The 10,845-nt window shown below is 47.5% G+C and overlaps 1 long non-coding RNA gene across 1 annotated transcript; it reads right to left on the reverse strand.

Annotated features, from left to right (window-relative positions):
* Positions 1 to 760: 760 nt before the first annotated feature.
* LOC113626718 (uncharacterized) lies at positions 761 to 5,499 on the reverse strand. The gene is made up of 2 exons (XR_003435221.1): positions 2,949 to 5,499; positions 761 to 2,697 (listed from the first exon to the last, which is right to left on the reverse strand). It is a non-coding gene; the product is annotated as an uncharacterized LOC113626718 (long non-coding RNA).
* Positions 5,500 to 10,845: the final 5,346 nt, after the last annotated feature.

A 10,845-nucleotide genomic window follows, 5' to 3' on the forward strand; every position in this document is an offset into this window, starting at 1 on the left:
ACGTCTGTGGTTTACTGTCCAGAATCTATTTCCCCTCTCTCTGGTAACATCACCTCAAATTCCTTTTCAGACACTTCCCCTGTCCCATGTGGTCAGGGTGGACACTTCCCATCTGAGATTAGATTAAACCAATAAATTATCCCAATCACGAAGTGTTCATGGAGGGGTTAGGAGTCCAGGCATGAGCCAACCAATGTATCTTATTCTCTTGGCCCTGCGATTGGTTGAGACATGGGCACTTGACCCAGGCTGGTCTAATCAGAATGAATCTTACAACTTCTATAGGGAATGATGAGATCGCCCCACTCCCTCTCTTATTCTGGGGTGAGGATGAAAGGTCTGGAATCGCCCCTGCCACTGTTGGGATCTTGAGGGAGGGTGCCTGAGAAAAAAGCCAGAACTCAGAGGTGCGCAGAGCAGTGGCCGGTACAGAGCAAAGGAGTGAGCTCTCTGATGACATCCTGAACCGCTGGCATCCGTTCAGTCATTCCTCTGGATTTTATTACATGAACCAATATTCCTCCCCTTCTTTTTCTTTCTTTTTTTTTTTATTTGCGGTACACGGGCCTCTCACTGTTGTGGCCTCTCCCATTGTGGAGCACAGGCTCCGGACGTGCAGGCCCAGCGGCCATGGCTCAAGGGCCTAGCCGCTCCACGGCATGTGGGATCTTCCCGGACCGGGGCACGAACCCGTGTCCCCTGCATTGGCAGGCGGACTCTCAACCACTGCGCCACCAGGGAAGACCTCTTTTTTTTTTTAAAATTGAGCCGGTTTGCATGAGGTTTTCTGCACCTTGTAATTGGATGTTAGGAATGTTGAGGCTTCAAGTAACAGAAAACTCTACTAATGATGACTTAAGCAAACATGGGTACACCTTTGGCACAGAACACAAAGTCCAAAAGATGGTGATCCAGAGCCTCTCGTATAGCTCAACAATGTCATGCGTGCACGCACACGCATGAGCACGTGGAATCCGAACAAGGCCTGAATTATATCAAAGTCAATTTCCTGGTTAAAGTTATGTGAAATGTTATAATTGGGGGCAAGTGGGTGAAAGGTACACAGAGCCTCTCTACTATTTTTGAGACTACTTCTGAATCTACAATTATTTCAAAATTAAATGTTTTTTAAAATAAGATATGTAAGTGCATAGACAATTCTGCGAATGATTTCAGGGGCTTCGCATCTCTCTGAGGCTCACCTAGCTTCCTACAGTGAAAGGCTGGGGCAGCATTCACTGGCTCTCTCCTCTCTAAAACCTCACATTCCTGCATTACCACCCAGGCCCTGCCTATTAAGTTGCTTCAATTTCCCAATGAGACAGAGAACAAGACAGCTCAAAGAGAGAGGTTGGCATATGTGAAATTTATTCAGGTACCTTTCTGGCGGGTGGGGCGCACATTTGTATGCACACACACATCCCATACTCTGGCAACAACCTGGGTCTACCATCAGACAGAATTCATTTACCACTCTGGGACCTACAGTTTTATCCCTTCAAAGTCATCTTCTTGCCCCAAGCCCACCTACAGATTTTCAGACAAATAACTCAATTTGGAGAGGAAATTAGCCACATTATCTGTTCTAAGTTCCCCTAGTCCATTGATGCCAAGGCCCCAGGGCCCAGTCTGTGTCTTTGTCCAAAATATACTGTTCAGGTTCAGGCTCCAGCACTATCCCCTTGGCACCCTGATGCACTGCTGCCCTCTGCTGGTTGTTTCTAGGTAGTACTTAAAAATTCATATAAAAAAAGCAACGACCCCAGTGGAGAAATGAGTAAAGGACAAGGACAAGAAAGTCACAAAGAATAAATGCAATGGTATAATCAGCATATGAAAAATAGCCTCACTGGTAATTAAAAAGATGTAAACTACAACATCAAGGAGATAATACTCCCCTCAGTCAGGTAGGTGTCTAATGGAAAAGAATGACAATGTCTATCTAGTGCTATCCAGGGCTGGGAACACATGGTTCGTCACAAGGCACACATAGAAGTGATCACCTCAGCAAGGCACCCTGGGCTCCACTGAGTCTCAGGGGTGGGAAGCGTTTATGCTCTTGGCACCTGTAACTCACTCGGGCTCTGGCACCCTGGCACCCTGTTGTGAAGCTCCGGCTTGCACAGTTTGGAGGGATGTAACTGAGCAAAGCTTTCTGGAGGAGTAGCTTGGTTCCCTGTAGCAATGGCCTTTAAAATCCAAACTACTCTGAATCTCAAACATTCCACTTCGAGGAATTTTTCCTAAAGCAGTTATCAGACAATTGAGTGAAGGAATTATAACCAGAAGAGCCAATCTTCATGCCTCCACGTTCTCAGGCAAGGTGCCCCCATTCTCCCAGAAGCCAACCAGGAAGCCATGTCAAAATTCACAACCAGGCATGTGGTTTCTTTAAGGCTGACCTCCGAGAGGCTGTCTTTGCTGCTTGAAACCCTTCCCCAACCTTCCCTCCACGCTCACAGGAATGGGGCCAGTTTTTAGTTATTTTTCTCTTATTTCTTGCCCATCTCCCCACAGAACAAAAGCTCTATGAAGTCAGAGATGCAGTCCAGGAGTTCCAACGGGTGATCAGCAGCGGGATAGTGACCTGAGGCCCCAGGAGCCAAGTGAGCGCTGAGGAGCTACAGTGTTAAACTGACCCAGGTGGGTGAAGGACCACGCGCTCGCCTCCCAAACATGCTAGAGGAAGGTGACAACCTGCGAAAACAGAAGCGTGACTTCTGTGTTATGTGTGTGTAAACCCCTGCGTGAACAGGGATTTTTTTCACAGGGTTATTTATAATAAAAGACAATACTGGATGACCCTTTACAAATTGACATCCACAGGTGGAATTCAAAACAAGGGAGTAGCATTATTCTTATTGACAACTATTCCAGGTAGCCAGTGCTGAGTAACAAGCCACTCCCAAGCTTGTAGCTTAGACAACAGCAGCATTTATTTTCCTCACCAATCTGCAGTCTGCAAGGGCTGGGCAGGGAGACCTCGTCTCTGCTCCATTTGGCCCTTGCCTTGAAGGCTGGATGCTGGAATCACCTGAAGGCTCACTCACTCCCAGGTGGCACCTGTACTCTGAAGACCCTTTGGGCATCTCTCTCCCTCCTTCTTTCTCTCCTCTGCTCCAGCCCTTGCCCCTCCAGGCGACGGTCCAGCAGGGTAGCTTCAGCAAAGCCAAGGGACCCCAAGGCATGCATCCCATGAAAGACAGAGCTGCATGGAAGCTGCGTCGCCTTTTCTAATCCAGCTTCAGATGTCATTCAGCATCACTTCTGCCACATCCTATTCAATAGAAGTGTGTCACTGAGACAGGCCCACATTCAAGGGTAAGGGAATTGGGCTCTCTCTTTTGTGGGAGGAGTGTCCAAAAATTTGTAGACATATTTTAAAACCACCACAGCATGGAAAGACGTTCACAATACATTAAGAGAAAAAAGCAAATTACAGAACAGTGTGAACAGCCTGGCAGAGCTAGTAGCCCCTTTGCTGTCCAACCACACCTAGTCCCAGGACCTAAACCCGGCCACCTCAAGCCTCCCTGCCTCCCAGCCTCTGGAGGTGCGGCCATGCCTGAGCTTCAGGCTTAGTCTCGGAGTGGGATCTGGATATAAACCCAGCTCCATCATGTCGTTACTCAGAGCTGTTTCCTTAGGAGTAAAACCAGAGTTATAACAGAACCGACCTTAGAGTTGCTGTGAGGGTCCAGTGAGCTACCCTAAAAGCATTTAACCCAGCACCTGGCACATAACAAGTGCTCAAGTGCTGTGGCTCCACCTACACAAGCCTCGCCTGGTGGAGGCTACACAACTGGAGCCAAGCCCCTGGTGAACAGCTTGCGGCAATGACAGGATGCCGCGCCACTGCTGTAAGCCCCCAAACGGCGAAGTGCGACTCCCACTCCCCGGAGCTCTGGGTAAGCAAAGACGCCACCCTCCATCCACAGCAGGACCAGATTGTGCGTCCGCTAGTTCCCTCCCATAGGACAGGCATTGTTCTGCGTGCTGAGCACCCCACCACGCAACGCAGACAGCAGAGGAGAGCACAGCCCCTGCCCTGGAAGAGTTCACACTCTGGCAGCGGGTGCAGATGACTGAACACAGGGCTATACTGTAGGCAACAGGCGGGGGCACAGAAAACGATGTGGGGCACCAAACGTGCAGAGGGAGGCACTATCCTCAGCAGCGAGAGGTTACAATAGGGCTTCATGGATGAGCATGTGCCAGGTGGACGAGGAGGAGGGGAGGCAGGAAACCCAGGCAGACGGTACAGAGGCACAGAGGTCATACGGGCAGATGGGCACCCAGGCAAACGGTACAGAGGCACAGAGGTCATACGGGCAGACGGCATGGCACTTTCTGAACAACCGTTCAGGGAGACTGGAGACTTGGGGTGAGGAGAAGAGGGACACGTGACACACAGCTCGAGGGATTTCTCAAGCTCTGACAAACTTGGACTTCATGGAGGGGAGGACGCTGGAGGGTGTGCAGCAAGGACTAACACTGAAAGAGGACTTGGGAGGCAGGGGGAGGCTGCACTGTCTGCAGGAGAGGCTGCCGCCATAGACAGGGAAGTACGGAGGGGCTGAGAGACGAGGGAGGCACGGGGGGAGCGGGGGAAGGGAAAGGCAAGGAGGTGAGGGTGCAGGGCTTGGGGAGGAGGGAGGACCAGCCAGCACAGGGATAGAACACTGGGACGTGGCAGATTTGGGCTTGCACAGCTATCAGCCTATTTCCTGGGGTCCACATTGTTGAAAGATCTCCATTCTAACCCGAAAGCATCAAGATAGAGGGTTCTGAAATGAAGTGTGCCAAGATCCTGACCACCAGTGGAACCCAAACATCTACAACAAAAATACGAACATCAGTTAACAACCACTAACACCTGTGCTCATGGCAAGTCTGGCTTTGCCTCCTGTAATCCTCACAATCCCCCTTAGAAGGGGTGTTACTATTGTGCTCCCTTTGCAGAAGAGGGAAGAGGCCAGAGCGGAAGGTCACACTGCCTGCTACAGGTCTCTTTCCCCTAACCATCAGGACACACTGCCTCTCACTGGCTCTGCTTCACCCAAGACTTCAGGTGTTCAAGAAACTTGTCAGGTGACTGAAGGGCGCTTTCCCTGCACCATCAGTCACCATTCAGATTCACAGCTCATTCTGAATGGCCAGCAGCACAGCATGACCACTGCTTTAGTGGGAACACCCTGGTGTATTTACCGAAATGACAATGTGGTCCCTGGACTTACTATACATAGTACTTTATCATGTTAAGGAAGCATCTTTTCCTTAGCTTCCTAAGAGATTTTATTAGGATTGTATATCTAACTTTAGAGAATTCTTTTCATCTATATTCATAAACCAGATTAAGAGAAAAAAACCTATCTTTGTTAGATTTTGGTAATAAGGCTCAACTAGAAACTTTTTTTTTTTTTTTTTTGGCCGCATGAGGCAGCTTACAGGATCTTAGTTCCCTGACCAGGGATCAAACAAACCTGGGCCCTCGGCAGAGTCTTAGCCACTGGACCACCAGGGGATTCCCTAGAAACATTTTTTTTTTTTTTGTGGTACGCGGGCCTCTCACTGCTGTGGCCTGTCCTGTTGCGGAGCACAGGCTCCGGACGCGCAGGCTCAGTGGCCATGGCTCACGGGCCCAGCCGCTCCGTGGCACGTGGGACCCCCCCGGACCGGGGCACAAACCCGCGTCCCCTGCATCGGCAGGCATACTCTCAACCACTGTGCCACCAGGGAAGCCCGAAACATTTTTTTTTAATTGAGTTTTCCATTCCTTCTTTTTTTACAAAAACCTGTTTAGCCTATGATGATGAAAGGAATCACTGAATCCTTTAATAACAAGAATTCACCCAGTAAACAACATGAACCCAGAGCCTTGTTAGATACATCCTCAGTAGCTTTTACATTTCATTTCTTGATTTTTAGCCAGTTCCAGTATTTTATTTCTTGAGTGAATTACAGTCACTCAATTTTCCAGAAAATTCTTTTTATCATTGAATTTCAGATAGATTGATAGTGGGTAACATCTTACAGTTTTAAAATCCTAACTGTTCCCTTTATTCATTTATTGTCTTTTATTAATTAGATTTTCCAGGTATATATCTTTTTCATTATTTAAAAAACCCCTTAGACTAACTTTTGATCTTGCCGGTTAATTTGTTTCTGCATTTATCTTCATCATTTCCTTCCATATACTTTCCTTAATCTTGTATTTTTTAGCTTTCTTTGGCTGCCTTCCTAGTATATAATGGGTATCCAAAGAGTATACTGAATGAATGAATGAATGTTCAAAGACGTGAAGTGGCAGAAAAATGGGAAAAGGATGGGTTCAAAAAATATAAAAATAGAATTGTCAGGATGTGGTGAATCAGACACAGGGTAGGGAGGAGTTAAGGATGAACCCCAAGTTCTGGCTCAGGTAACTGTTTTATGGACTGAATTATCTTCTCCCCAAACTCATATATGTTGAAGCTCTAACCCCAATGCGACTGTATCTGGGGCTAGGCCTTTAAAGAAGTAATTAAGGTTAAATGAAGTCATAAAGGTGGGGCCCTAATCCAATATGACTGATGTCCTTATAAGAGAAGGAAGAGACACCAGGGATGCACATGCTCAGAGAAAAGACCATGTGAGGACACAGTGAGAAGGTGGCATCTGCACTCAAGGAGAGAGGCCTCAGGAGACACCAAACCTGCCAACACCTTGATCCTGGACTTCCCAGCCTCCAGAACTGTGAGGGAATAAGCTTCTGTTGTTTAAGCCCCCTGGTCTGTGGTGTTTTGTTATGGAAGCCCTATAAAATAATACACTTGGTGAACTGTGGGCACCATTTGCTGACTATGTAAGCAGACCTGGGAGACAGCAAGTAGAAATGCCCAGTTGTCTGTTGACCATACGTGTTGGCAGAATGAGCCAGAGATAGAGATTTGGGTGTTATAAATGGAAGTGGAACACCATGGGATGTTTACACAGAAGTAAAATAAGACAGTCACAGTGAAACTCCAGCAGACATCTCCACAGGACTCTAAAGGAAGAGACGCCCCTGAAGAAATTTTAGAATAGGCAGAAAAACACATGGAAAACCTAGAGAGATTATTGGGGCCGTGAAAACTAAGAGAAGGACACATAAAGAAGTGGACTCAACATTGCCAATTGTAACGTAAAGATCAAGCCAAATAAAGACCAAAAAGGTTAGCAAGTTGGAGATCTATGGTCTCCTTGACAAGAAAACCATCAGCAGATGGCTGGCAGTAGGAGTCATGTGGCAAAGGGTTCAGGTGTGGATGAGGGAGGAGGTAGAGACAGAAAGGGTAGACAACTCTCAGGAAGCTTGTTTTATAAGAAGAAAAAAAGTGGTGGCTGCAAAGGGACATCAGGCTCAGGGAGGGTCTCCTTAACGTGTAAAGTTCTCCATCACATACAGCCACTAGAGGAGAGGCCAAAGACACGAGTGAAAACCCTTGGGAGAAGAGGTGAGGCAGATCAATACCACACAGGTGGACAAACGACACTCCCATGGAAGGAGGGTTGCCGTTTCCACTGTGATAAGAACAAAAGTGTAAAGGGTGGATGTAGATGATTCTGTAGGTGGAAGACAGAAACTGACAGTTTCCCCACCTAGTGTGATTTTCACTCTGAAGTAGTAATAGTCATCTGCTTAGAGTGAGAGGTATGGAGTAACTGGTTTTAAAAAAACAGGGAGGGCTTCCCTGGTGGCGCAATGGTTAAGAATCCACCTGCCAATGCAGGGGACACGGGTCTGGGAAGATCCCACATGCCGTGAAGCAACTAAGCCCGTGAGCCACAACTACTGAGCCTGTGCTCTAGAGCCCGCGAGCCACACCTGCTGAGCCCACGCGCCACAACTACTGAGCCCACGTGCCTAGAGCCCGTGCTCCGCAACAAGAGAAGCCACCGCAATGAGAAGGCCGCACACCGCAACTAAGAGCAGCCCCCGCTCGCCGCAACTAGAGAAAGCCCGCATACAGCAACGAAGACCCAACACAGCCAAAAATTAAATAAATTAATTTAAAAAAACGAACAGTGAAACTTAACAGCTATAGGGAATGAATGAGAGCTGACAAGGGGCATATGACGTGATGGCCCAACAGCTCTGAGGAGCCAGTTTAGAGACGAGTGTAGTGGCACCACCCTGCGGTTGTGTGATTTCTCCAGCGGTTGTATGAGGGTGTTGTATGAGGCCCCAATCTCTTTAGATCTTCCTGTGTTTCTCTGCCTGTTTTAAAATTTCTTCACGGGCATCACTTCCTTTAGAACCCAGCTGAAGGTATTTGCTAGGGTTCTGCTGTGACCTTCTTATTTTACTTCTATACATTCTCCATAGGTTATATGATTCACCCCCATGGTTCCAGCCCATTTCCTATGACTCAAAAGTTTGTAAAGGTAACTAACTGGATGAATCCATAGTAGGGTTTTGCTAGGAAAAAGCAATGTAAAGACAGGCACAAATGACCCCAAGAAGATCTGGGCTGCCTCCTATCTTGGCTCTCCCCATCACTGCATTGTGGGTTTCATCCTTAACCAAAGGACAACAGTTCTCATCCCTAATAGACCCAACATTCTTTTTTTATAATGAACACGCATTATACCCACTTTTATTGCCCTGAGGTCATTATAAATAACCTGCTTAACAGACACAGGTTTAAAAGATCCATTTAATGCCCTCAGGGTAATGTAAAGGAAATGTAAAATGAAATTTATAATAAAAAATATATTTCAGGGCTTCCCTGGTGGCGCAGTGTTAAGAATCTGCCTGCCAATGCAGGGGACACGGGTTCGAGCCCTGGTCCGGGAAGATCCCACATGCCATAGAGCAGCTAAGCCCGTGAGCCACAGCTGCTGAGCCTGCGCTCTAGAGCCCATGAGCCACAACTACTGAGCCCACGTGCTACAACTACTGAAGCCTGCACGCCTAGAGCCTGTGCTCCACAACAAGAGAAGCCACTGCAATGAGAAGCCTGTACACTGCAACAAAGAGTAGCCCCCGCTCGCCCCAACTAGAGAACGCCTATGCGCAGCAACGAAGACCCAATGCAGCCAAAAATAAATTTTTTAAATATATACATATATTTCAATCTGTAAATCTCAAGCATAACTACAAGAAAAGAATTAATAAAGCAGTCAGATGTTCATGGCTGTATACAGATCCCCAGGAAGACAGGTACAATCAAGTACTGAGCAGGGTATGCTATACTTGAAACTCAAACACAGGAGCACTGTGACATTCCATCAGGTCCAGTAAAAATCAGCCAATTGCTACATTAAAAAAACAAAAAGTGGGCTTCCCTGGTGGCACAGTGGTTGAGAGTCCGCCTGCCGATGCAGGGGACGCGGCTTCGTGCCCCGGTCCGGGAAGATCCCACATGCCACGGTGCGGCTGGGCCCGTGAGCCATGGCCGCTGAGCCTGCGCGTCCGGGGCCTGTGCTCCGCAGCGGGAGAGGCCACAGCAGTGAGAGGCCCGCGTACCGCGAAAAAAAAAAAAAAAAAAAAAAAAAAAAAAAGTTTTGAAGTCTCAAGCTATGAGAATAATGACTTTTAAGTACAAAAACTGGAATGTGGTTTGGTTTCAGGCAACCCAGCACATGAAAGATAGAGCAAACAGCAAATACGTAAAGTATCACAAGCTGTTTGTCATATTAGTTTCTTTGATAACTACCCTTTCCTGCCACTCTAAAGTTTGGGGATGGAAATCCGTGGCCAGTGGTGGTCATCTTGGATTTGGAACACAACAGCCTGTACCTGGGGGCTTTGACCACCTCCCTAATGTTACCCAAGAAGAACCATAAAGCCTCTCATCTGGAAAGAGAGTAAAGAAGGCCAAACAGGCCCTCAGGGAGCAGACAGCTTAGAGTAGCCACAGCCAGGCGGTAAGCACTGCTACCAAGCAAACTGTTCATACTGCAGTGTCTCCCTCCTGACCTAAGATGCTTCCCTGTTGCTGAGGACACCTCTTCTGAACACTGTATTTTTATGTCAAACACCTATGCACATTTCAGACCCAAGCCCAGCTGTCACAGCATACTAGACGGGAAACTGCAGAGCTCGGAGGCCAGGCCTCCTACCAGAGTCCGACAGAGCAAAGAACATTCCAGCTGTTCCCACAATTCCTGGAGCCCCACTGCCACACTCTCTGCTTTCATATAAAGGGGCTGGGTGGGTTTGGGAAGCAGAGGCTGCGATGTGTTGGGTGTCAGTTAAGAGCAAGATGAGCCCTCAGAGGAATAAGCAGCTAGAAGGGTACCAAGGGTCAGTCTGGGGAGCAAACTCTAAATCAGAATGCAACACAGAGAAGATGGCAGGGCACATAAGTAAGGAGATCCAGGAGGCTTCGTTTTACCACTGAACACCAGGGTACTTCTCACATGTAAAGTGAGGATGACTGTAACAATACTTACCCTTACCAACCTCAGGAGATTGTTTGGTGGAAGGGATTCAATGACTTATTGTAGATGAAGACATTCTGTACAGCACTTTATGAATGTTGTTCTTATTACTGTCATTACTCTTTTTTAAGGAACAGCAGACCCATGGAGAAGGTGAACCTAGAGCTTCCTAGGGCCTGGGGCAGTCAAACAACTAGTGGTCACACATTTCATACCAGTGAGTCACGCTTCCTACCTAGTCCACTCCCCAGTGGGAAAGATAAGGATGGAAGACCACTTGCAAGAGTGAGAGTGACTGTTTTGTGTCTGGAAAGAATAGCTGGAAAAACCTATAAGGCTGGGAGGTGTTTTTGAGAAATACGTTTCCAAAAATTTCCCCAAAATGTGTTCCACTAAGTATTACCAAAAAAGGATTTGGTGGTGAAATCAGTGTTGGGA

This window comes from Aethalodelphis obliquidens, unplaced genomic scaffold (assembly GCF_003676395.1).
Source record: "Aethalodelphis obliquidens isolate GAN/ISIS:26980383/991018 unplaced genomic scaffold, ASM367639v1 scaffold2, whole genome shotgun sequence".
In the NCBI taxonomy this organism is placed as follows: domain Eukaryota; kingdom Metazoa; phylum Chordata; class Mammalia; order Artiodactyla; family Delphinidae; genus Aethalodelphis; species Aethalodelphis obliquidens.